General features: G+C 43.1%; 1 pseudogene; it reads right to left on the bottom strand.

The window, feature by feature from the left end:
• The window catches only part of LOC115168905 (protein AAR2 homolog), a 41865-nt pseudogene extending 16010 nt beyond the window's left edge, over window positions 1-25855 (bottom strand).
• Window positions 25856-25906: the final 51 nt, after the last annotated feature.

Here is a 25906-nt window from a genome sequence, read left to right as displayed (position 1 = left end):
TGAGCTGCGTGGGAGAGTGCTGGGACTGCCCCAGTGGGCTCACATTAGTAAAGGCTTGACTACCACATACACACATACAGTCTACAGTTACACACATGGTCATATCTTTCACTGACGTTCACTGCACATACACACGATTCTTGACTGCACATTCACATGGCGTAACTCAATTTCCTATAATATTTACAGTGTAGTTAACGCTGATTGACTGTGTATTACATGAAGAACTGGACCGAGCCGTTTAAAATTCACAGTCCGAGAAAAAAAACCTTGGTGAAGGTTTATAAACACACATTTGGCTAGTAAGCAACTAGTCCTATAGGCAACACACACACACAAACACACATATCCCATACCAATCCTTCCCACATGTAATCATGGGGACATGGTCAATTACTAAAAACCCACACTCTGACAAGCCATTCATTACAATTATGAACCTCGCTTTACCACAAAGTGGTGATGGATTTAAACAGATTGACTGTCAATGTGAGAAAGAGAGACAATGCCAATTCTTCCATGAAACCTGAGAAATATGGCTATGCAGATTGACCATAACTCTCTCTCTCATTCACACACAGACTTGTGCGCACACACACTCACGCACGCAAACACACACACTCCCTCAATGCATTAACTCCTGCTCTGCTGAGGGGGCACAGTGAGAGACAGAGAGATCAGTGTTTTTACTGGCAGCCTGACCAACCTGTGAGCTCCATGGAAATGACCATTCCACATCTAATGGAGTAAAAAACCCACATTGACTGACTAACAGGGCCTGGGAGGGTATGTTGAGGTTCCACACAGTCATCCTCCGCACCCTGCTCGCTAGACCCTCTGTGTGTGTGTGTGTGTGTGTGTGTGTGTGTGTGTGTGTGTGTGTGTGTGTGTGTGTGTGTGTGTGTGTGTGTGTGTGTGTGTGTGTGTGTGTGTGTGTGTGTACAGTCATGGCCAAAGATTTTGAGAATGACACAAAGTTTAATTTCCACAAAGTTTGCTGCTTCAGTGTCTTTAGATATTTTTGTCAGATGTTACTATGGAATACTGAAGTATAATTACAAGCATTTCATAAGTGTCAAAGGCTTTTATTGACAATTACATGAAGTTGATGCAAAGACTCAATATTTGCAGTGTTGACCCTTCTTTTTCAAGACCTCTGCAATCCGCCCTGGCATGCTGTCAGAATTTGTGGGTTTTTGTTTGTATACCCGCCTCTTGAGGATTGACCACAAGTACTCAATGAGATTAAGGTCTGGGGAGGTTCCTGGCCATGGACCCAAATCATCGATGTTTTGTTCCCCGAGCCATTTAGTTATCACTTTTGCCTTATGGCAAGGTGCTCCATCATGCTGGAAAAGGCATTGTTCGTCACCAAACTGTTCCTGGATGATTGGGAGAAGTTGCTCCCCTGAGGATGTGTTGGTACCATTCTTTATTCATGGCTGTGTTCTTAGGCAAACTTTTGAGTGAACCCACTCCCTTGGCTGAGAAGCAACCCCTCACATGAATGGTCTCAGGATGCTTTACTGTTGGCATGACACAGGACTGATGGTAGTGCTCACCTTGTCTTCTCCGGACAAGCTTTTTTCCGGATGCCCCAAAAAATCGGAAAGGGGATTCATCAGAGAAAATGACTTTACCCCAGTCCTCAGCAGTCCAATCCCTGTACCTTTTGCAGAATATCAGTCTGTCCCTGATGTTTTTCCTGGAGAGAAGGGGCTTCTTTGCTGCCCTTGACACCAGGCCATCCTCCAAAAGTCTTTGCCTTACTGTGCTTACTGTGCTGCCATTCCTGAGCAAGCTCTGTACTGGTGGTGCCCCGATCCCGCAGCTGAATCAATTTTAGGAGACGGTCCTGGCGCTTGCTTGTTGATGATCCGATAAATGGTTGATTTAGGTGCAATCTTACTGGCAGCAATATCCTTGCCTGTGAAGCCCTTTTGTGCAAAGCAATGATGACGGCACGTGTTTCCTTGCAGGTAACCATGATTGACAGAGGAAGAACAATGATTCCAAGCACCACCCTCCTTTTGAAACTTCCAGTCTGTTATTCGAACTCAATCAGCATGACAGAGTGATTTCCAGCCTTGTCCTCGTCAACACTCACACATGTGTTAACGAGAGAATCACTGACATGATGTCAGCTGGTCCTTTTGTGGCAGGGCTGAAATGCAATGGAAATGTTTTTTGGGGATTCAGTTCATTTGAATGGCAAAGAGTGACTTTGCAGTTAATTGCAATTCATATGATCCCTCTTCATAACATTCTGGAGAATATGCACATTGCCATCATACAAACTGAGGCAGCAGACTGTGAAAATTAATATTTGTGTCATTCTCAAAACTTTTGGCCACGACTGTGTGTGCCTGCATGCATGTGTGTGTGTGTGTGTGTGTGTGTGCAAATGAAACATATCAGGGATATTAAAAGGAAAATAGTTGCAATTCCTGACCCAAGCAGGATGGTTTTACAAGGGCTGGGGGGTTGTTGGAATCGGACACAGTGATGGTCCGTCTGACTGGAACTCCAAACAACACTGAACAAAAATATAAATGCAACATGCAACAATTTAAAAGATTACAGTTCATATAAGGAAATCAGTCAATTGAAATAAATTCATTAGGGCCTAATCTATTGATTTCACATGACTCGGAATACAGATATGCATCTGATGGTCACAGATACCCAGAGGTGTGAACTCGAGTCACCTGACTTGGACTCGAGTCAGATTCTAGTCACAAATATGATGACTTGCAACTCGATTTTGACTTTAACACCAATGACTCGTGACTTAACTTGGACTTGAGCCTTTTGACTCGAACTGACTTGATACCCTCCCCAAGCCCAAATATAAAAAATTATGCTATTAAAAAAAGTGTGCAGCACATCAACTCTTCATTTAACGGATTACAGTTTGAATTAGACAGCAGCCAATCAAATTGTGCCAGCTGAGAAAAAGTTGCGCGTGGTAGTGCAGTCGAAGCCCTTGGAAAGATGATAACCCAAATTATTGGAGGCGGCTTATGGACGAGAAATGAACATTCAATTCTCTGGTGGACATTCCTGCAGTCAACCTGTCAATTCCACACTCCCTTTAAACTTGTGGCATTGTGTTGTGTAACAAAACTGCACATTATAGAGTGGCCTTTTATTGTCACCCAGCACAAGGTGCACCTGTGTAAAGGATCATGCTGTTTTATCAGCTTCTTGATATACCACACCTGCCAGGTGGATGGATTATCTTGGCAAAAGAGAAATGCTCACTAACAGGGATGTAAACTGATTTGTGAACAAAATTTGAGAGAAATAAGCTTTTTGTGCGTATGAAAAAGTTCCAGGATATTTTATTTCAGCTCATGAAACCAACCCTGTACATGTCGTGTTTATATTTTTTTCAGTGTGATTGGAGAGCTTGGCGAGTAGCTGTACTCCTGAAGTCAAATGCCCGTCCACAGTAGGGCGTTGACACGTCCCGATAAAGATCTGAAATAGTTTAACCATTAAAACAAGAGTCGTTAATTTAAACAATAACAAAACGGTCACCCCACATCTGTTTTGGTAAAAAGCTGAGGGATAAGCCTGGAGGAATATAACCACTCTCAAATTCATAGACAGAGCTATGGATATAAGGAATGACCATCCATGATATCAAAAATATAGTTTTAACCATGTTTTGAGGATATATAGTGTTTGGGTATATTTACATTGTTTACTAACATTGTAGTACAACAAGCTTACATTTTCAGTTCTGATGTGGTAAGACAGTTGAACTAAGACCATGAGGCATTTCCAAGTTATATTCTTCAAGAATCAATGGGTACATATAATTAATTCCTAAGTCAAAAAATGTATGTAGCAACGTCACCAATATACACTACAGGACAAAAAGTATGTGTACACCTGCTCGTCGAACATCTCATTCCAAAATCATGGTCAGTAATATATAGTTTGTCCCCTCTTTGCTGCTATAACAGCCTCCACTCTTCTGGGAAGTCTTTGAACTAGATGTTGGAACATTGCTGCAGGGACTTGCTTTCATTCAACCACAAGAGCATTAGTTAGGTCGGGCACTGATGTTGGGCAATTAGGCCTGGCTCGCAATCGGCATTCCAATTCATCCCAAAGGTCTTCGATGGGGTTGAGGTCAGGGCTCTGTGCAGGCCAGTCAAGTTCTTCCACATCGATCTGGAAAAACCATTTCTGTATGGACCTCTCTTTGTGCACAGGGGCATTGTCATGCCACAAAGTTAGAAACACAGAATCGTCTAGAATTTCATTGTATGTGGTAGCGTTAAGATTTCCCTTCACCGGAACTAAGGGGCATAGCCCGAACCATGAAAAACCGACCCAGACCAGTATTCCTCCTCCACCAAATGTTATAGTTGGCCCTCTGGGGCAGGTAGCATTCTCCTGGCATCCGTCAAACCCAGATTAGTCTGTGTGACTGCCAGATGGTGAAGCATGATTCATCACTCCAGAGAATGTGTTTCCACTGCTCCAGCTGACGCTTGGCATTGTGCAAGGTAATCTTAGGCTTGTGTGCGGCTGCTCGGCCATGGAAATCCATTTCAGGAAGCTCCCGACGCAGTTCTTGTGCTGACTTTGCTTCCAGAAGCAGATTGGAACTCAGTAGAAAGTGTTGCATCTGAGGACAGAATATTTTATTTGCGATACGCGTTTCAGCATTCGCCGGTCCCGTTCTGTGAGCTTGTGTGGCCTACCACTTTGTGGCTGAGCCGTTGTTGCTTCTAGATGTTTCCGCTTCACAATAACATCCCTTAAAGTTTACTGGGCAGCTCTAGCAGGGCAGAAATTTGACAAACTGACTTGTTGGAAATGTGACACCCTATGATGGTGCCAAGTTGAAAGTCACTGAGCTCTTCATTATGGGTCATTCTGCTGCCAATGTTTGTCAATGGAGATTGCATGGCTGTGTGCTTGATTTTATACACCTGTCAGCAACGAGTGTGGCTGAAAGAGAAACATCCACTAATTTGAAGGGGTGTTTGTCCATGTAGTGTATTCCTTTCAGTGGAGGCTGGTGGGAGGAGCCATTGGAGGACTGACTCATTGTAAAAGCTGGAATATAATCAAACGTGATTTTCATACGTTTGGTGTTTGATACCACTCCATTAATTCCATTCCAACTATTACAATGAGCCCATCCAATAGTTTCTCCCACCAGCCTCCACTGATTCCTATGTATTTGTACGTCTGACTGAGATTCCTTCCATTTCTGTGGAGGAAATGTGGTAGTAATTAGTCAGTTATTCATTCCAGCCATAGATGTTGAAACCCCAGTGGTCAGCTGACACGTGTCTCGCCCTGAGGGAGAGTGACGGACCATGGTCCATGTGTATGGTCCTGTTCTGCAGGCTTGGGAATGGACCACCACTGACCATTTACATAGTGTAGGAACAACTGAGTTCACTTGAGTTTCAATGCATTTTCAACTCCTTAATGAAGACCTCTTCTCTATTCCTCACTGAAAGCCCATACCAGTCTAGCCTCCTCTCTATACATGACACTCAAAACACAGAGCAGGACTTTGGTCATCTGATGGACCACCAGTTCAGAACATTCATCAGATAGGTGGGAAATGAGTTCCAGAATGTCTTCATATGCTAAAAAATTATTATAATAAAAAACATTCTATGGAGCATAACAAGCGAAGCCTGAGACTGAGGAATACATTTCCATAGAATTACAATTATAGGTGAATCATCATCAATAGTAGAGATGCCATTGGCTGAGGTAATTACATTAGGAGGCTCTCCTCTTTCCAGCTTCTGATTGGTTCCACAGACTGTTTCACAGAGCAGGGCCTCATCAAAGGGAATCACTGGAGCTAAGGGACAGAAACCTGCCAGAAGTGAAGGAATAAAAGACAAATTGTTGAATGGATCAACTGGATGGATCAACAGGCAAACATAAGGCCTGTTCCCAACCCCTCAGAGTCAATGAGAGGGTATTCTTTACACATGTGCAAGAACACACGCGCACGTGCATGCACATACACAATTTCAGCCCTCATGAATGTTGTGAAGTCAGCTCCATCAACCCCCAAATGTTGTTAGGATGGCTTTGACCACTCTCACAATGGAGCTCACTGCATCACTGTCTCACTTTAACTACCACTTGACAAAGTAGACTAAAGGCACAGACTAAAGGGAGGGAGACACACACACACACACACACACACACATATACCACCCCCTGCCAACACTAAACAATGGGGCGTCTCTGAGTCCTCAGTATGAAAAGTGTTGGTCATCTATTCTTAGCTGTGAATGCAAACACACACACAAACACGAAGGCAGTGACAGTGTGTGTGTGTTCGTGTGTGTGCCTGTGCATGTGTCAGACATCTACATATATTTGGGCTGCAATTTCTGAGGCTGGTAACTCTGATGAACTTTTCCTCTGCAGCAGAGGTAACTCTGGGTCTTCCTTTCCTGTGGTGGTCCTCATGAGAGGCAGCTTCATCATCGCGCTTGATGGGTCTTGCGACTGCACTTGAAGAAATGTTCAAAGTGGTTGAAATTTTCCAGATTGACTGACCTTCATGTCTTAAAGTAATGATGGACTGTCGTTTCTCTTTGCTTATTTGAGCTGTTCTTTCCATGATATGGACTTGATCTTTTAGCTAATAGGGCTATCTTCTGTATAACATCCCTACCTTGTCACAACACAACTGATTGGCTCAAACGCATTAATAAGGAATGAAATTCCACAAATTAACTTTTAACAAGAAACACCTGTTAATTGAAATGCATTCCAGGTGAGTACCTCATGAAGCTGGTTGAGGGAATGTCAAGAGTGTGCAAAGCTGTCATCAAGGCAAAGGGTGGCTACTTTGTATCTCAAATATAAAATACAAAATATATTTTGATTTGTTTAAAGCTTTTTTGGTTACTGCATGATTCGATATGTATTATTTCATAGTATTGAAGTCTTCACTATTATTCTATAAAGTATAAAATAGTAAAAATAAAGAAAAACCCTTGAATGAGTAAGTGTATCCAAACTTTTGGCTGGCACTGTATGTCCCTAGTCAGCCTCCATCCCAAGAGTTAGAATCTCATGGCTAAACTCAAGGATATGATTTCTTGCGCCCTTCTCCTTGCCTACAGCTGCAGGGTGTGCATTACAATACAATATTGTCACGCCCTGATCTGTTTCACCTGTTCCTGTGATTGTCTCACCCCCTCCAGGTGTCACTTTTTTTCCCAGTGTATTTATCCCTGTGTTTCCTGTCTTTCTGTGTCAGTTTGTTTTGTATGTTTCCAAGTCAACCAGCGTTTTTCCCATTCTCCTGGTTTTCGAATTCTCCTTTTTCTAGTCCTCCCGGTTTTGACTCTTGCCTGTTTCTGGACTTTGTACCCGCCTGCCTGACCATTCTGTCTGCCTTGACCACGAGCCTGTCTGCCACCTGCCACGCTGTACCCACCTGCCTGACCATTCTGCCTGCCTTGACCACAAGCCTGTCTGCCGCTCTGTACCTCCTGGACTCTGATCTGGTTTTGACCTTTTTGCCTGTCCATGACCATTCTCTTGCCTACCTTTTTGGATTAATAAACATTTTAAGACTCCAACCATCTGCCTCCTGTGTCTGCATCTGGGTCTCGCCTTGTGTCATGACAAATATGAAAAGAAAGGAAAATAACTGCACCTTGTAAGATGCTCATAGAGGCTTCATTCATAACTAGCAAGGTTTTGACCACTTCAGTAGGTTCACTTAGGTAGTAGTTGTTGAAGCGTCACTTCATTAAAGTTAGCAGGCCAATACAGCAGGCTCTCTCTCTCTCTCTCTCTGTCATATCTATAACAAATTGTTATAGATATGACCATATCTCTCTCTCTCGGTCATATCTATAACAAATTGTTATAGATATGACCATCTCTCTCTCTCTCTCTCTCACACACACACACACACACACACACACACAAAGACACACATGTCGGCTGTTGACCAGGCTTCAAAGGGCCATGGCCTTGTTTTCAGCTCTTGCCATCAATTACTTCTGCAGATTACTATAACAGAACACATTGTTCACACGCATAGCTCTCTTCTGAGCATAGTAACTAACACACTCTGAGCTTCAAACACACACACACACACACACACGCTCTCTCAAGCACTGTTCCTCACACACAGACACACTCGCACACATTCACACACACTCAAACACTCCTTGGGAGAGTGCACGTGCCTGCCTCATGAACACACTTAAAACTTCTGAGAGGGGAAAGGAATAACCAGGTAAAACCAGAGGGTTTTGAACACACACAATCTACAGTTACACACATGGTCATATCCTTCACTGACTCTCACTGCACATCAGGGGTGTGAACGTTTAAACGAAATTGGAATCGTTAAGTTTTAGAAACAAATCCCCTAACTGTGAGACCCAATAGAAGACAATAAGGGACGGAGTGAGAAAATCACACCGCTGATTCCAGAAATGATTCCAGTTGTTATGCAGACATTGTCAATGGTAGAGGATGTCTGCTTCAATACCCATATGGCATATCTAGAACCAGGCTGCAAGATGCAATGTCGAAAAACTGTGATGGTCCGGATGGAGAAATTGTTCAATAATTGCTCTGTAAGTACAAAGCAAGAGCTTTCAAACACCCCATACGTGGAATTAACAACAGATTATTGGACGTATATGAAAACACTGTCATACATCACTGCAGTGAGCCATCACATTGATGAGAAGTGGGACATGAAGTCCCATGTACTGACCACTGAGAACACGGAGGAGAGGCACACAGCAGAGAATCTAAAAATGGCATGAACTACCATTGTTGGAAAGTGGGTGGGGGACAGCAGTAAGGTGAACGCCGTCTGGTAGCCTGTAGTAGATGGAACTAACTGCATTGCCTTCTAGAGGTCATTAGCAGGACCATGTCTGCATTATGAATTCACATGTAACTTTATGATTTTTTTGTTGTTGTAAAAAAAAACTAAACTTTGCAGTTTAAACATGAAGAAAGGTTTTACATTTGTCACATCCCTACTGCACATACACACAATTCTTCACTGCACATTCACATGGCGTCAATCATATAATATTTACAGTGTAGTTAACACTGATTGACTGTGCATTACATGAAGGACGGACTGAGCTGTTTACCATTCTCCATCAGAGAAAATATACATTGGTGAAGGTTTATAAACACACATCTGGTTTCAGAACCAAAGTGGTCCATATAGCGCTTAATGTTTAAACTGCAATTTTTCTATAGTTTAAACGAGAAGAAAAAGTCATAAAATGACATGTGAATTCACAATTCAGATATGGTCCTGGGAATGAGCTCTATAGACCAATCTAATGCAGTCCATCAACTAGAGTCATGGCTACCAGACTGCACTCCCCTTACTTCTGTCCCCCACCCACTCAGCAGTTAAAGGAAAACTCCACCCAGAAACAATCTTTTGGTATTTGTATCATTAGCCCATTGTTTATACAGTGTAGTCCCAAAATGTTGTGCATGCCAGAAAACATGTTTTCAAGATATATAGCTTTCAATATATAGAAATACAGATGGTATGATGCATTTTGCCTCATATGATGCTGCGCTTTTCAACTGATTGAAAGTATAAGAGGATATCAGTGAATAAATGCCGTGGAATAGGCTACAACGGGTGTAACGTCTGCTTTCAACTCACACCCTCAAACACCTAGATCCCCTGAAAGCAGCTCACTTTCCAGCCCACTTTCCAGCTCACAATCTCAAACTCCTAGATCCCCTGAACGCAGCTCACTCTCCAGATCCCAATCACCTGAATTCTATTTAGTTCAGTTCTTTGCACCCCAACACTGTGAGGTATTGTTTGTTTTGTGACACATGTCTTTCAGAGCTGTTTTCCCCGTGAGTTACTCCTCCCGTGTATGATAGTTTTTGCCTGCCTCACTAACGATGCCTTTTGTCTATTCCCTGCCTGTACTTTAGCCTTTCGGATTTCCTGTTATCCACCTATTACCTGATCTCCCGGACTACGTTACTAGCCTTTTCCCTGCCTGTAATGTTGCCCTTTTGGACCCCTTGTGTATGACCTTCTGCCTGCCCCTGGACCCAGCTACCTGCTTCCTCCTGTGGTCCTTTGCAATAAACACCTGCTGCGCCCCTGCGCTTGAAACCAGCTCTCTGTCTCCCATCGTGTTCATTACGACAGCACCAGTGCAATGACTGGAGCTTACTCAGGTGTTCAAAGCATATTTCAGGCTGAGAGTCTAATGCTTCTTCTTGTAGTTCATTATGAGTTTTAGTTTACAAAACGATCTCTCCACAGAAGCGACAGTTACAGGGATGGTAAAAATAGCTTGATTGCTATAGCAACATCAGTGAAACTGTGCAGAGGGGAGTAGTGCTTAAAGTACAGCAGTTCTGAAACATCTTTAATTGAGCCTCTTGTTCTCCTTAATTGCCACGGTCTCAACACGTTACGGAAAGAGATGAACTGTATAGGAAACTCTGGGACAGGTCGTCTGGATTCTGGACAGCCAACAAATTGGCAGATGCAAACAGATGTTCATCTTTAGCGGACAATAGTTCTTGAGGGCTTGAAAAAAATGTTGAATTTATAGATCAACTGGTGAACCGGCATTTGAGTTGTGTGGTTGCAATAAATAAAAAATACCCTTATTTTACCAGCTAAATTTACTGAGAACACGTTCTCATTTACAGTAACAACCTGGGGAATAGTTACAAGGGAGAGGGGGAATGAGCCAGTTGGAAGCTGGGGATGACTAGGTGGCCATGATGGTATGAGGGCCAGATTGGGAATTTAGACAGTTCACCAGGGTTTATTACCTTACTCTTACGATAAGTGCCATGGGATCTTAAGTGACCCCAGAGAGTTAGGACACCTGTTTAACATCCAAGACAAAATACACCACCCTATACAGGGAAATGTCCCCAATCACTGCCTTGGGATATTTTTGTGGGACCAGAGGAAAGAGTGTCTCCTACTTACCACTTCCAGCAGCATCTGGTTTCTCATCCAGTACCCACCCTGCTTAGCTACAGAGGCAAGCCAGCAGTAGTATGCAGCCTGGTACGCTGCTGGTAACATTAACAGTCCATTATCTCTGGTATATATTGGCATGCATCATTTAAGACTAAGCTTAAATTGTGTGCAGCACAATGGACATGTAATGCACAATGTCTCAGGAAAGACTGTCTGGGTTGGGAATACTCAGCATAGAAAACAGTCAGGCCTGCAACCTGGACCTACAGATGCATATCTCTTCCTATAAGTAATAACTATACTGTGAATTACATTTTTTATAAACATAAATGATGCCAATTTGCTTTAAACATTCACATTTTAGTTGATGCACTTATCCTGAGCAACTTAGAGGAGCAATCAGTGTTAAGTTCCTTGCTCAAGCTGGCTCGTGGATTTGAACCAGTGACATTTCGGTTACTGGCCCAACATTCTTAACCACTAGGTTAACACCAGTCCATCCCACATGTAATCATGGGGACATGGTCAATTACTAAAAGCCCACACTCTGACAAGCCATTCATTACAATTATGAACCTCGCTTTACCACAAAGTGGTGATGGATTTAAACAGATTGACTGTCAATGTGAGAAAGAGAGACAATGCCAATTCTTCCATGAAACCTGAGAAATATGGCTATGCAGATTGACCATAACTCTCTCTCTCTCTCATCACACACGCACACGCACACACACACACACACACACACACACACACACACACACACACACACACACACACACACACACGCATTAGCTCCTGCTCTGCTGAGAGGGCACAGTGAGAGACAGAGAGATCAGTGTTTTTACTGGCAGCCTGACCAACCTGTGAGCTCCATGGAAATGACCATTCCACATCTAATGGAGTAAAAAACCCACATTGACTGACTAACAGGGCCTGGGAGGGTATGTTGAGGTTCCACACAATCATCCTCCGCACCCTGCTCACTAGACCCTCTGTGTGTTTTCTGTGTCTGTGTGTATGTGACAGGCAGCACAGGCTGGGCTCCCCAAATGAAACAAATCAGGGATATTAAAAGGAAATGGTTGCAATTCCAAACTCAATTAGGATAGTTTTATAATGGGTGGGGGGGTTATTGGAATGAAATGGGACACAGTGATGGTCCGTCTGACTGAAAATCCAAACTAATTGGAGAGCATGTTGAGGAGCTGTACTCCTGATGTCAAATTCCCTAACACATCCACAGTAGGGTTTTCACATGTCTGTTAAACATATGAAATAGCATATCCATTAAAGTTGTCATGAATTGAAACAATAACAAAGCGGCACCCCACCTCTGTTTTGGTAAAAAGCTCTCAAATGCATAGACAGAGCTACGCATACAAGGACTGACCATCCATGATATCAAAAGTATAGTTTTATCCATTTTTTGAGGATATGAGAGCATTTTTAGTCTTTGAATACATTTACATTGTTTACAAACATTGGAGTAAAACAAGATTCCATTTTGGGTTCTTATGGGGTACGAGAGTTGAACTAAGCTCATGAGGCATTTATAAGTTATATACTTCAAGAATCATTGGGTATATATCATTAATTCATTAAGTTAAAACATGTTGTAGCAACTAAGGATTCTAGCTTTAAAGCTTTAGGTCCTACACCAATATATTCCTAACAGTGGAGGCTGGTGGGAGGAGCCATTGGAGGACGGACTCATGTTATGGCTGGAATGGAATTAATGGAACAGAGTCAAATGTGATTTCCATATGTTTGGTGTTTGATACCACTCCATTAATTCCATTCCAACTATTACAATGAGCCCATCCTCCAATAGTTTCTACCACCAGCCTCCACTGATTCCTATGTATTTGTACGTCTGGCTGAGATTCCTTCCATTTCTGTGGAGGAAATGTGGTAGTAATTAGTCAGTTATTCATTCCAGCCATAGATGTTGAAACCCCAGTGGTCAGCTGACACGTGTCTCGCCCTGAGGGAGAGTGACGGACCATGGTCCATGTGTATGGTCCTGTTCTGCAGGCTTGGGAATGGACCACCACTGACCATTTACATAGTGTAGGAACAACTGAGTTCACTTGAGTTTCAATGCATTTTCAACTCCTTAATGAAGACCTCTTCTCTATTCCTCACTGAAAGCCCATACCAGTCTAGCCTCCTCTCTATACATGACACTCAAAACACAGAGCAGGACTTTGGTCATCTGATGGACCACCAGTTCAGAACATTCATCAGATAGGTGGGAAATGAGTTCCAGAATGTCTTCATATGCTAAAAAATTATTATAATAAAAAACATTCTATGGAGCATAACAAGCGAAGCCTGAGACTGAGGAATACATTTCCATAGAATTACAATTATAGGTGAATCATCATCAATAGTAGAGATGCCATTGGCTGAGGTAATTACATTAGGAGGCTCTCCTCTTTCCAGCTTCTGATTGGTTCCACAGACTGTTTCACAGAGCAGGGCCTCATCAAAGGGAATCACTGGAGCTAAGGGACAGAAACCTGCCAGAAGTGAAGGAATAAAAGACAAATTGTTGAATGGATGAACTGGATGGATCAACAGGCAAACATAAGGCCTGTTCCCAACCCCTCAGAGTCAATGAGAGGGTATTCTTTACACATCCGCAAGAAAATGCACGCACACACACACACAATTTCAGGCCTCATGAACATCGTGAAATCAGCTCCATCAACTCCCAAATGTTTTTAGGATGGCTTTGACCACTCTCACAATGGAGCTCACTGCATCACTGTCTCACATTAACTACCACTTGACAAAGTAGACTAAAGGCACAGACTAAAGGGAGGGAGGGAGACACACACACACACACACACACACACACACACACACATACCACCCCCTGCCAACTCTAAACAGTGGGGAGTTTCTGATTCTTCCTCAATGTGAAAAGTGTTGGTAATTTATTCAGTCCCTTCAAGATTAAGAGGAATTTCTTGGTGATATTTGCGGGTAAAAATGTTTGATTCTGCTGCGGCAATTCTGAAATGTTGCATGGCAATATGCAATGATTTTGTCCAATTTGTTGGGAAAATGCATTGACGAGGGAAAAAGTTTGTTGATGTGTGTCTTTTTTGAACCATGTGACAAAATGGCGATCATTTGACTATTTTATGCGGAAATTTGCAAGCACTCGTATAATAAGCGGGGAATTGCTGATTTTGCAACAACAAAATGCAATCATAGAATCCTGGAGGGACAGATCTATTCTCAGCTGTGAATGCAAACACACAAAAAGGCAGTGGCAGCATCTCCAAGACAATGTCTTGCTGGCGAATCTTTCCTCTCATAGAGCAAACCTGAAACACATTTTGAACAGTGTTGAGGAGGCTGGTGTAACAGAAACATGTACCATACGGCACCTTTTGAACAGCGATGCACTGGTGTCACAAATCGATAGTGGAAATGTATTTTGAAGGTATAACTGACATCCTCATTCTAGAATATGCAATGGTTTTATTAATATCAGAGACCAACATGTTTTCCTCCAGATTGATCTCTAGCCAAAGTAACAGATCTACAGTGAAGATATGTTACCGCCATCTAGTGGACATAATCTGTAAGTAACATTTACAGAACAGAGTAACCAAAAAGCACACATGGATTTAAAGTTGTGTTTAATCAAAGAGAATGACCAGTTACACAAGGTTACAGTGAATGGTAATGTTACTGCATGCTATATTAGACACACATTACAGATAGTTGTGAAATCTCAAGGCCATCAGACTGTTAAATAGCCATCACTAGCCGGCTTCCGCCCAGTACCCTGCCCTGAACTTAGTCACTGTCACTAGCTGGCTACCATCCAGTTACTCAACCCCGGATCTTAACGGCTGCTGCACTATCTACATAGACATGGAACACGGGTCACTTTAATAATGGAAAACTGGTCACTTTAATAATGTTTACATACTGTTTTACCCATGAAGTGCTTCGAAAGGCTGGTCATGGCTCAGATCAACACCATTATCCCAGAAACCCGAGACCCACTCCAATTTGTATACCACCCCAACAGATCCACAGATGATGCAATCTCTATTGCACTCCACACTGCCCTTTCCCACCTGGACAAAAGGAATACCTATGTGAGAATGCTATTCATTGACTACAGCTCAGCGTTCAACACCACAGTGCCCTCAAAGCTCATCACTAAACTAAGGACCTAGAGACTAAACACCTCCCTCTGCAACTGGATCCTGGACTTCCTAACGGGCCGCCCCCAGGTGGAAAGGGTAGGTAACAACACATCCGCCATGCTGATCCTCACACAGGGGCCCCTCAGGGGTGTGTGCTCAGTCCCCTCCTGTACTCCCTGTTCACTCATGACTGCATGGCCAGGCACGACTCCAACACCACCATAAAGTTTGCCGATGACAACAGTGGTAGGCCTGATCACCGACAAGACAGCCTATAGGGAGGAGGTCAGAGAACTGGCCGTGTGGTGCCAGAACAACAACCTCTCCCTCAACGTGATCAAGACAAAGGAGATGATTGTGGACTACAGGAAAAAGAGAACAGAGCATGCCCCCATTCTCATCGACGGGGCTGCAGTGGAGCAGGTTGAGAGCTTCAAGTTCCTTGGTGTCCACATCACCAACAAACTAACATGGTCCAAGCACACCAAGACAGTCGTGAAGAGGGCACGACAATGCCTATTTCCCCTCAGGAGACTGAAAAGATTTCGCATGGGTCCTCAGATCCTCAAAAGGTTCTACAGCTGCACCATCGAGAGCATCCTGACTCTTTGCATCACTGCCTGGTATGGCAACTGCTTGGCCTCCGACTGCAAGGCACTACAGAGGGTAGTGCGAACGACCCAGTACATCACTGGGGCCAAGCTTCCTGCCTTCCAGGACCTCTACACCAGGCGGTGTCAGAGGAAGGCCCTAAAAATTGTGAAAGACTCCAGACACCCTAGTCATAGACTGTTCCCTCTGCTACCGCACGGCAAGCGGTACCGGAAAGCCAAGTCTAGGTCCAAGAGGCTTCTAAACAGCTTCTAAACCAAAGCCATAAGACTCCTGAACACCTAATCAAATGGCTACCCAGACTATTTGAATTGCCCCCCCCCCCTCTTTTACACCGCTGCTACTCTCTGTTGTTATCGTCTATGCATAGTCACTTTAATAACTCTACCTACATGTACATATTACCTCAACTAACCGGTGCCCCAGCACATTGACTCTGTACCGGTACCCCCCTGTATATAGTCTCGCTATTGATACTTTACTGCTGCTCTTAATTACTTGTTACTTTTATTTCTTATTCTTATCTGTATTTTTTTAAACTGCATTGTTGGTTAGGGGCTCGTAAGTAAGCATTTCACTGTAAGGTCTACAGTGAAGGTCTACAGTGTTGTATTCAGCACATGTGACAAAAACAATTTGATATGTACAGTTGAAGTCAGAAGTTTACATACACCTTAGCCAAATATATTGAAACTCAGTTTTTCACAACGCCTGACATTTAATCAAGGTATAAATTCCCTGTCTTAGGTCAGTTAGGATCAGCACTTTATTTTAAGAATGTGAAATGTCAGAATAATAGTAGAGAGAATGATTTATTTCAGCTTTTATTTCTTTCATCACCTTCTCAATCGGTCAGAAGTTTACATACACTCAATTAGTATTTGGTAGCATTGCCTTTAAATTGTTTAACTTGGGTCAAATGTTTCATGTAGCCTTCCACAAGCTTCCCACAATAAGTTGGGGGAATTTTGGCCCATTCCTCCTGACAGAGCTGGTGTAACTGAGTCAGGTTTGTAGGCCTCCTTACTTGCACACGCTTTTTCAGTTCTGCCCACAGATTTTTCTATTGGATTGAGGTCAGGGCTTTGTGATGGCCACTCCAATACCTTGACTTTGTTGTCCTTAAGCCATTTTGCCACAACTGGAAGTATGCTTGGGGTCATTGTCCATTTGGAAGACCCATTTGCGACCAAGCTTTAACTTCCTGACTGATGTCTTGAGATGTTGCTTCAATATGTCCACATATTTTTCAATTCCTCATGATATTATCTATTTTGTGAAGTGCACCAGTCCCTCCTGCAGCAAAACATCCCCACAACATGATGCTGCCACCCCCGTGCTTCACGGTTGGGATGGTGTTCTTCGACTTGCAAGCCTCCCACTTTTTCCTCCAAACATAACGATGGCCAAACAGTTCCATTTTTGTTTCATCAGACCAGAGGACATTTCTCCAAAAAGTACGATCTTTGTCCTCATGTGCAGTTGCAAACCGTAGTCTTGCTTTTTTTATGGCGGTTTTGGAGCAGTGGCTTCTTCCTTGCTGAGCGGCCTTTCAGGTTATGTCGATAGAGGACTCGTTTTACTGTGGATATAGATACTTTTGTACCTGTTTCGTCCAGCAACAAAAAACTAACTCCAAAACCAACGTACAAAAATAACATGAGTAAAAATAACCCGTCGCACACCGATACAAAATATACGAGTACATAACATAAGAAAAATCACTGACAAGGACATGAGGGGAAAACAGAGGGTTAAATACACAACATGTAATGAATGGGATTGGAATCAGGTGTGTAGGAAGACAAGACAAAACCAATGGAAAATGAAAAACTGATCAATGATGGCTAGAAGACCGGTGACGTCGACCGCCGAGCATCACCTGAACAAGGAGGGGCATCGACTTCGGCAGAAGTCGTGACACCCATGGTGTTTATACTTGCGTACTATTGTTTGTACAGATGAACGTGGTACCTTCAGGCGCTTGGGAATTGCTCCCAAGGATGAACCAGAGTTGTGGAGGTCTACAATTGTTTTCTGAGGTCTTGGCTGATTTCTTTTGATTTTCCCATGATGTCAAGCAAAGAGGCACTGAGTTTGAAGGTAGGCCTTGAAATACATCCACATGAAGTACACCTCCAATTGACTCAAATGATGTCAATTAGTCTATCAGAAGCTTCTCAAGCCATGACATTATTTTCTGGAATTTTCCAAGCTGTTTAAAGGCACAGTCAACTTAGTGTATGTAAACTTCTGACCCACTGGAATTGTGATAGAGTGAATTATAAGTTAAATAATCTGTCTGTAAACAATTGTTGGAAAAATGACTTGTGTCATGCACAAAGTAGATGTCCTAACTGACTTGCCAAAACTATAGTTTGTTAACAAGAATTTTGTGGAGTGGTTGAAAAATAAGTTTTAATGACTCCAACTTAAGTGTATGTAAACTTCCGACTTCAACTGTATATACTGTATTCTAGTCTAGGCCAACCTATTCAACTATTGCTGTACATACACTATTCTATCCAATGAATTCTTCAGATATACTACATATTCAATCCATACTGTCCATAGTACATATGTACATATACATCCACATATACGTCTCATCACACATAAACACATCTATCATTTTTAATTCCATTCTTTTAGATTCTTGTGTATTGTTGTGTATTGTTAGATACTACTGCACTGTTGGAGCTAGGAGCACAAGAATTTCTCTACACCCTCAATAACATCTGCTAAATATGTGTATGCAACCAATAACATTTTATTTGATTTGAACAAGTCTTCAGTGGCCATGGTTAGATCAAGGCAGAGAGTTCATAATGTTCAGAATTAACTGTTCTAGGGTCATTTCCCACTAGCATTTCTTATAAACACCTTGTAAAAAATACATGAGCGTTTCAGATATGGTGTCAAATAAAGCACGGTAGCCTATCTGGGCTTTTTCTGATGTGCTGTAAGATAGGCAATTCCAAAAAATAACTAATTATTGATGATAGGTGCTAACATGAACACAGAAGGACCCCTAGAGGGTATCAGTGAGGTTTTCCACATTTCCCCATTCTCCTCTAGAACCTTAGAACAATCCACGTAGAAAATACCATATTGACCTCATTCCTGAAGTTAAAGACAGAGAGCCAGGGAGGGGGCAGCATGGCCAGAACTAGAATGACACCCCAGCATCAAGAACCTTGGAGGTCAGAGTCAAACTCAAGGCAACACACTTGAAGGAAATGAGAGACAAAGAAAACAGAGGCGTCACTACAGACCTGGGTTCAATCCCAGGCTGTGTCACAGATGGCTGTGACCGGGAGATGACGTACAATTTGCCCAGCGAAATCCGGAATTAGGGGAGGGCGCCTGCAAGCTGACCTCGGTCGCCAGTTGTATGGTGTTTCCTCCCACACATTGGTGTGGCTGGCTTTTGGGTTAAGCGAGCAGTGTGTCAAGAAGCAGTGCGGCTTGGCAGGGTTGAGTTTCGGAGGATGCATGGCTCTTGACCTTCGCCTCTCCCGAGTCCGTATGCGAGTTGCAGGGATGAGACAAGACTGTAACTACCAATTGGGGTGAAAAAGGGCTAAAAGTACAATAAATAGTCCTGTAAGGCTAAACGCTATACACGGAACAACTACCCACAAACACAGTGACAAAAACCCCTACTTAAATATGGCCTCCAATTAAAAGCAACGAAAAACAGCTGCTTCTAATTGAAGGCCAAACCAAAAACCCTAAACATAGAAATAGACAATTGCCCAAAAAACCCCGAAACACACAAAAAAAACACCCCCTGCCACGCCCTGACCAAACTACAATAACAAACAACCCCTTTTACTGGTCAGGAGGCGACAGGAAGATATTCTATAATACAGACATCAGTAATGATGGGGTTTCATTGATGCCAGCTCACCTGTAGCGTGGAGGTGAGGTAGTTGTCCTGAGACACAATGTCCACAGAGAAGTCTGGAGGTATCTCTCCCAGCTGCTGGTAGAGCACAGCGATGAGGCCCAGGTATAGGTCCGGGCTCTCACTACGACACAGCAGGGCCAGCAGACGCTTCCCGTGTTCAAAGCCCTCGTACGTACATGGTCCCAATGAGAAAACACACAAATGCAAACTGCAGCTCACCTGGGGAGAGGGAGGGAGGGAGAGGGAAAGGCATAGGAGAGAAACAGAGAGAGGCAATCAGAAAGACAGTTAATTTTCAATTGCTGATGAACGAACACCAAACAGTAATGTGACATATTCAGGTTATTTTACAGTTCTTAGAGCAAAGGCTGTAGTTGTCAGTTTTCCTATTAAATGTGGTTTATAGTGGTTGAGGATAGGCACCTGAGGCAGAAAGACGTATGACTACAGCATGGTTGCAATCATGTCAATTCAAATGTCTAAGCCCCAATCTCTTTTGTTGTTCCGCTATCTATAACGTCTAGTCTAAGTTCCAATTCACTTTATCTGCTCCATAAATCCACATAAACCAGTAAAATATATCACATAGATCTTACCTCCGCTTCACCTAGCTCATTGAGTGGCTGCTGCTGGTGGTGTTTCTCCAGCAGAATGTCCAGGGCATACAGTGGCAAGAAAAAGTATGTGAACCCTTTGGAAATACCTGGATTTCTGCATAAATTGGTAATACAATTTGATCTGATCTTCATCTAGGTCACAACAATAGACAAACACAGTCTACTTAAACTAATAACACACAAACAATTATAATTTTTCATGTCTTTATTGAACACACATTCACAGTGCAGGGTAGAAAAAGTATGTGAACCCTTAGATTTAATAACTGGTTGACCCTCCTTTGGCAGCAATAACCTCAACCAAACGTTTTCAGTAGTTGCGGATCAGATCTGCACAATTTGGAATATTCCTCTTTACAAAACTGTTACAGTTCAGCAATATTCTTGGGATGTCTGGTGTAAACTGCTCTCTTGAGGTCATGCCTCAGCATCTCAATCGGGTTGAGGTCAGCACTCTGACTGGGCCACTCCAGAAGGGATATTTTCTTCTGTTGAAGCCATTCTGTTGTTGATTTACTTCTGTGTTTTGGGTCATTATCCTGTTGCATCACCAAACTTCTGTTGAGCTTCGATTGGTGGACAAATAGCCTAACATTCTAATGCTTAAATAAAGGTTACATTTGTATTTTTTTATTTTTTTATTGTTGATAAATTTGTGAATTCATTTTTCCGTCGATGATAAGAAGCTGTCCAGGCCCTGAGGCAGCAAAGCAGCTCCCTCCACCATACTTTACAGTTGGGATGAGGTTTTGATGTTGGTGTGCTGTGCCTTCTTTCTCCACACATAGTGTGTGTTCCTTCCAAACAACTCAACTGTAGTTTCATCTGTCCACAGAATATTTTGCCAGTAATTCTGTGGAACATCCAGGTGCACTTTTGCAAACTTCAGACGTGCAGCAATGGTTTGTTTTGGACAGCGGTGGCTTCTTCCGTGGGGTCCTCCCATAAACACCATTCTTGATTAGTGTTTTACATATCGTAGACTCATCAACAGAGATGCTAGCATGTTCCAGAGATTTCTGTAAGTCTTTAGCTGACACTCTAGCAATCTTCTTAACCTCACTGTGCATTCTACACTGTGCTTTTGCAGTCACCTTTGCAGGACGGCCACTCCTAGGAAAAGCAGCAACAGTGCTGAACTTTCTCCATTTATAGACAATTTGTCTTATTGTGGACTGATGGACATCAAGGCTTTTAGAGATACTTTTGTAACCCTTTCCAGCTTCATGCAAGTAAACAATACTTAATCTTAGGTCTTCTGAGATCTCTTTTGTTCAAGGCATGGTTCACATCAGGCAATGCCTCTTGTGAATAGCAAACAATTTGTTTTGTGTTTTTTAATAAGGTAAGGCAGCTTTAACCAACATCTCCAATCTCGTCCCATTGATTGGACTCCAGGTTAGCTGACTCCTGACTCCAATTACAGTGGCTTGCGAAAGTATTCACCCCCCTTGGCATTTTTGCTATTAACCCCCCCCCCCAAAAAAAAAGTCAATAGATTGTAGAGTCACCTTTTGTAGCAATTACAGCTGCAAGTCACTTCAGGTATGTCTCTATAAGCTTGGCACATCTAGCCACTGGGAGTTTTGCCCATTCAAAATGCCACCATGGCATTTTTTTGCTTTTACCTCCCTTATCTCACATCATTTGCTCACATTGTATATAGTCTTATTTTTTTATTTTTTTTTCTACTGTATTATTGACTGTATGTTGTTTACTCCATGTGTAACTCTGTGTTGTTGTATGTTGTCGAACTGCTTTGCTTTATCTTGGCCAGGTCGCAATTGTAAATGAGAACTTGTTCTCAACTTGCCTACCTGGTTAAATAAAGGTGAAATAAAATAAATAAAAAATTCTTCAAAGCAAAACTGCTCCAGCTCCTTCAAGTTGGATGGGTTCCGCTGGCGTACAACAATCTTTAATTCATACCACAGATTCTCATTTGGATTGAGGTCTGGGCTTTGACTAGGCCATTCCATGACATTTAAATGTTTCCCTTTAAACCACTTGAGTGTTGCTTTAGCAGTATGCTTAGCAGTATTGTCCTGTTGGAAGGTGAACCTCCGTCCCAGTCTCAAATCTCTGGAAGACTGAAACCGGTTTCCCTCAAGAATTTCCCTGTATTTAGCGCCATCAATCATTCCTTCAATTCTGACCAGTTTCCCAGTCCCTGCCGATGAAAACTTCCCCACAGCATGATGCTGCCACCACCATGCTTCACTGTGGGGATGGTGTTTTTCGGGGTGATGAGAGGTGTTGGGTTTGTGCCAGACATAGCGTTTTCCTTGATGGCCAAAAAGCTCAATTTTAGTCTCATCTGACCAGAGTACCTTCTTCATATGTTTGGGGAGTCTCCCACATGCCTTTTGGCAAACACCAAACTTGTTTGCTTATTTTTTTTCTTTAAGCAATGGCTTTTTTCTGGCCACTCTTCTGTAAAACCCAGCTCTGTGGAGTGTATGGCTTAAAGTGGTCCTATGGACAGATACTCCAATCTCCGCTGTTATAACAAGTGCGCTGAGAGTCGGGAAGCAAGTACAGGGAGTGAGTGCTTTAATAAATAAACAAAACAATAAATACGAAACACAAACAATGCACCGACATGGAAACAGAGTCAATAACACCTGAGGAAAGAACCAAGGGGAGTGACAGACATAGGGAAGATAATCAAGGAGGTGATGGAGTCCAGGTGAATGTCATGAGGCGCAGGTGCGCGAGACGATGGTGACAGGTGTGCGTGATAATCAGCAGTCTGATGACCTAGAGGCCGGAGAGGGAGTATACGTGACAGTACCCCCTCCCCGACGCACAGTTCCAGCCACAGGATGCTGACAAAGGGCATGAACCCGGGGATCAGGAGCAGACCGGTCACCCCTACTGAAGCGCGGGAACCTGACATGCCTGCTGAGGTGCGGGAACCTATCGAGCTGGCTGGGGCTCGGGAACCTGACAGACCGGCTGAGGCAGGGGAGCCTGGCGATCCGGCTGAGGCATGAGAGCCTGATGAGCCGGTGGAAGCAGGGGAGCCTGGCGATCCGGCTGAGGCATGAAAGCCCAACGAGCCGGCTGAGGCAGGGGTGCCTGGCGATCCAGCTGAGGCATGAGAGCCTATAGCGGCTCCCGGACCAGACGTCATTTACACTGACACAAAAAAACACTTCCTGATGCGTGTACTTCCTGATTGCAATAAACTGTAGCTTTTGGAGAAGTCATTAGCCTAGGGGTTGACATACTTTTTCCAACCTACACCCAAATCAAATGAAATTTTATTTGTCACTTACACATGGTTAGCAGATGTTAATGTGAGTGTAGCGAAATGCTTGTGCTTCTAGTTCCGACCATGCAGTAATATCTAACAAGTAATCTAACCTAACAATTTCACAACAACTACCTTATACACAGAAGTGTAAAGGAATGAATACGAATATGTACATACAAATATATGAATGAGTGATGGCCGAACGGCATAGGCAAGATGCAGTGGATGGTATAGAGTACAGTATAAACATATGAGATGAGTAATGTAGGGTATGAAAATATTATATAAAGTGGCATTGTTTAAAGTGGCTAGTGATACATTTAATTACATCAAGATGCAGTAGATGGTATAGCGTACAGTATATACATATGAGATGAGTAATGTAGGGTATGTAAACATTATATAAAGTGGCATTGTTTAAAGTGGCTAGTGATACATTTATTACATCAATTGTTCCATTATTAAAGTGGCTAGAGTTGAGTCAGTATGTTGGCAGCAGCCACTCAATGTTAGTGATGGCTGTTTAACAGTCTGATGGCCTTGAGATAGAAGCTGTTTTTCAGTCTCTCGGTCCCCGCTTTGATGCACCTGTACTGACCTTGCCTTCTGGATGATAGCAGGGTGAACAGGCAGTGGCTCGGGTGGTTGTTGTTGTTGATGATCTTTTTGGCCTTTCTGTGACATCGGGTGTTGTAGGTGTCCTGGAGGGCAGGTTGTTTGCACCCGGTAATGCATTGTCCAGACCTCACTACCATCTGGAGAACCTTACGGTTATGGTCGGAGCAGCTGCGGTACCAGGAGGTGATACAGCCCAACAGGATGCTCTCGATTGTGCATCTGTAAAAGTTTGTGAGTGTTTTTGGTGACAAGCCGAATATCTTCTGTGAATGTAGGATGTTTTTAATATAGACAAGAAAAATACAATTATTTGTGTGTTATTAGTTTAAGCACATTATGTTTGCCTATTGTAGTGACTTACATGAAGATCAGATCAAATTTGATGACCAATGTATGCAGAAATACAGGTAATTCCAAAAGGTTCACATACTTTTTCTTGCCACTGTAGCTTAGGTCTGGGCTACACTGGGTGATCTGGGCTGGGGTGGCTCCAGGAGGGTAGGTTTGCCTGGGGATGGGGGAGAACCTCAGCTCAGTCCCATCTCTCTTCATCCTGTGCAGCCTGTCCAGCCCCTCCTTCATGGTCTGACACTTTATCGTTCCTAGGCAGGTTCTGTTCCTCACGGTTCTTGGTGTTTGAGCTAAAGTTATGGGATTAGGTTGTTGACGGCACACATACAACCCAAGAGAAGCTGCAACCTTGTGGCCAGCTCCTGGTTCACCCAGGAAGTTAGGGAGACACACTTATACATCAGCTCATACGGGTAGGGGCCCAGGAAAGGGTCCAGGTCTTGTAGGCCCACCCAGACCCGGCCCACCTCCTCTTCATTCTGGGACGCAGAGAAATCCAGATCCTCCTCTTTGGGGTCCCAGTTGGCCAGACAGATCTCACTGCTTCAGAGGCCTGTTTTAGAGCCTGTTTCACCCCCACAGTCTGGTGCGTTGGAGGAGCAGTAGTGGAGTAAGTGGAGGCCTGGTGGGATCATCTTGACCCCCTGGAAGCAAGACCCGACCTGCCAGCTCTTGTAGTTGATACCGAGCTCTGTGCCCTCGGGAACGCTCCATAAGAACCAGGGTTGCCCCCTCCTCAAACAACCCCCATGCCCCCTTAGGATTTATGTCTCAGTTATCTCTTATAGTCTTACATCAGAATTAGACTTTCATCCATGTTTCTCAAATGTCAAATTTTGAAGTTGTTGCAAATGTCAAATTTCTAAGTGTTTAAGGTTAGGTTTAGCCATTATCTCTGAAATGTTAAGGCTAGGGTTAAGTTTAGACATTAACTCTGATTGGTTAAGGTAAGGGTTAAGGTTTGGGATAGGCTTTGAACAAAAATCTCAAAAACAACTTTATATTGCTGGATTCGAATTTACAACCTTTGGAATCAGAGAAAGAGGATTAGGTTAGGCATTAACTCAGAATGGTCAAGCCAAGAGTTAAGGTTTGAAATAGGCTTAAAACAAAAATCTCAAAAACAACTTTATATTGGTGGATTCGAATTTACAACCTTTGGAATCAAAGGCAGATGATTATGTTAGGCATTAACTCCAAACGATCCACATAAGGGTAAAGGTTTGTGAAAGGCTTTAAACAAAACTCTCAAAAGTAACTTTCTATCCCTGGATTCATACTTGCAACCTTTGAACAAAGACACAGATACCTATGTACACCTGCCATCTCTGTCCACACAGCCCTAGCAAAATCAAAACCTAATTGAAGGTAAAAACG

Source organism: Salmo trutta, chromosome 30 (genome assembly GCF_901001165.1).
Source record: "Salmo trutta chromosome 30, fSalTru1.1, whole genome shotgun sequence".
Classification (NCBI taxonomy): Eukaryota; Metazoa; Chordata; class Actinopteri; order Salmoniformes; family Salmonidae; genus Salmo; species Salmo trutta.
The sequence above is the reverse complement of the archived record's forward strand: the minus strand, read 5'-3'. Positions and strand labels throughout refer to the sequence as shown.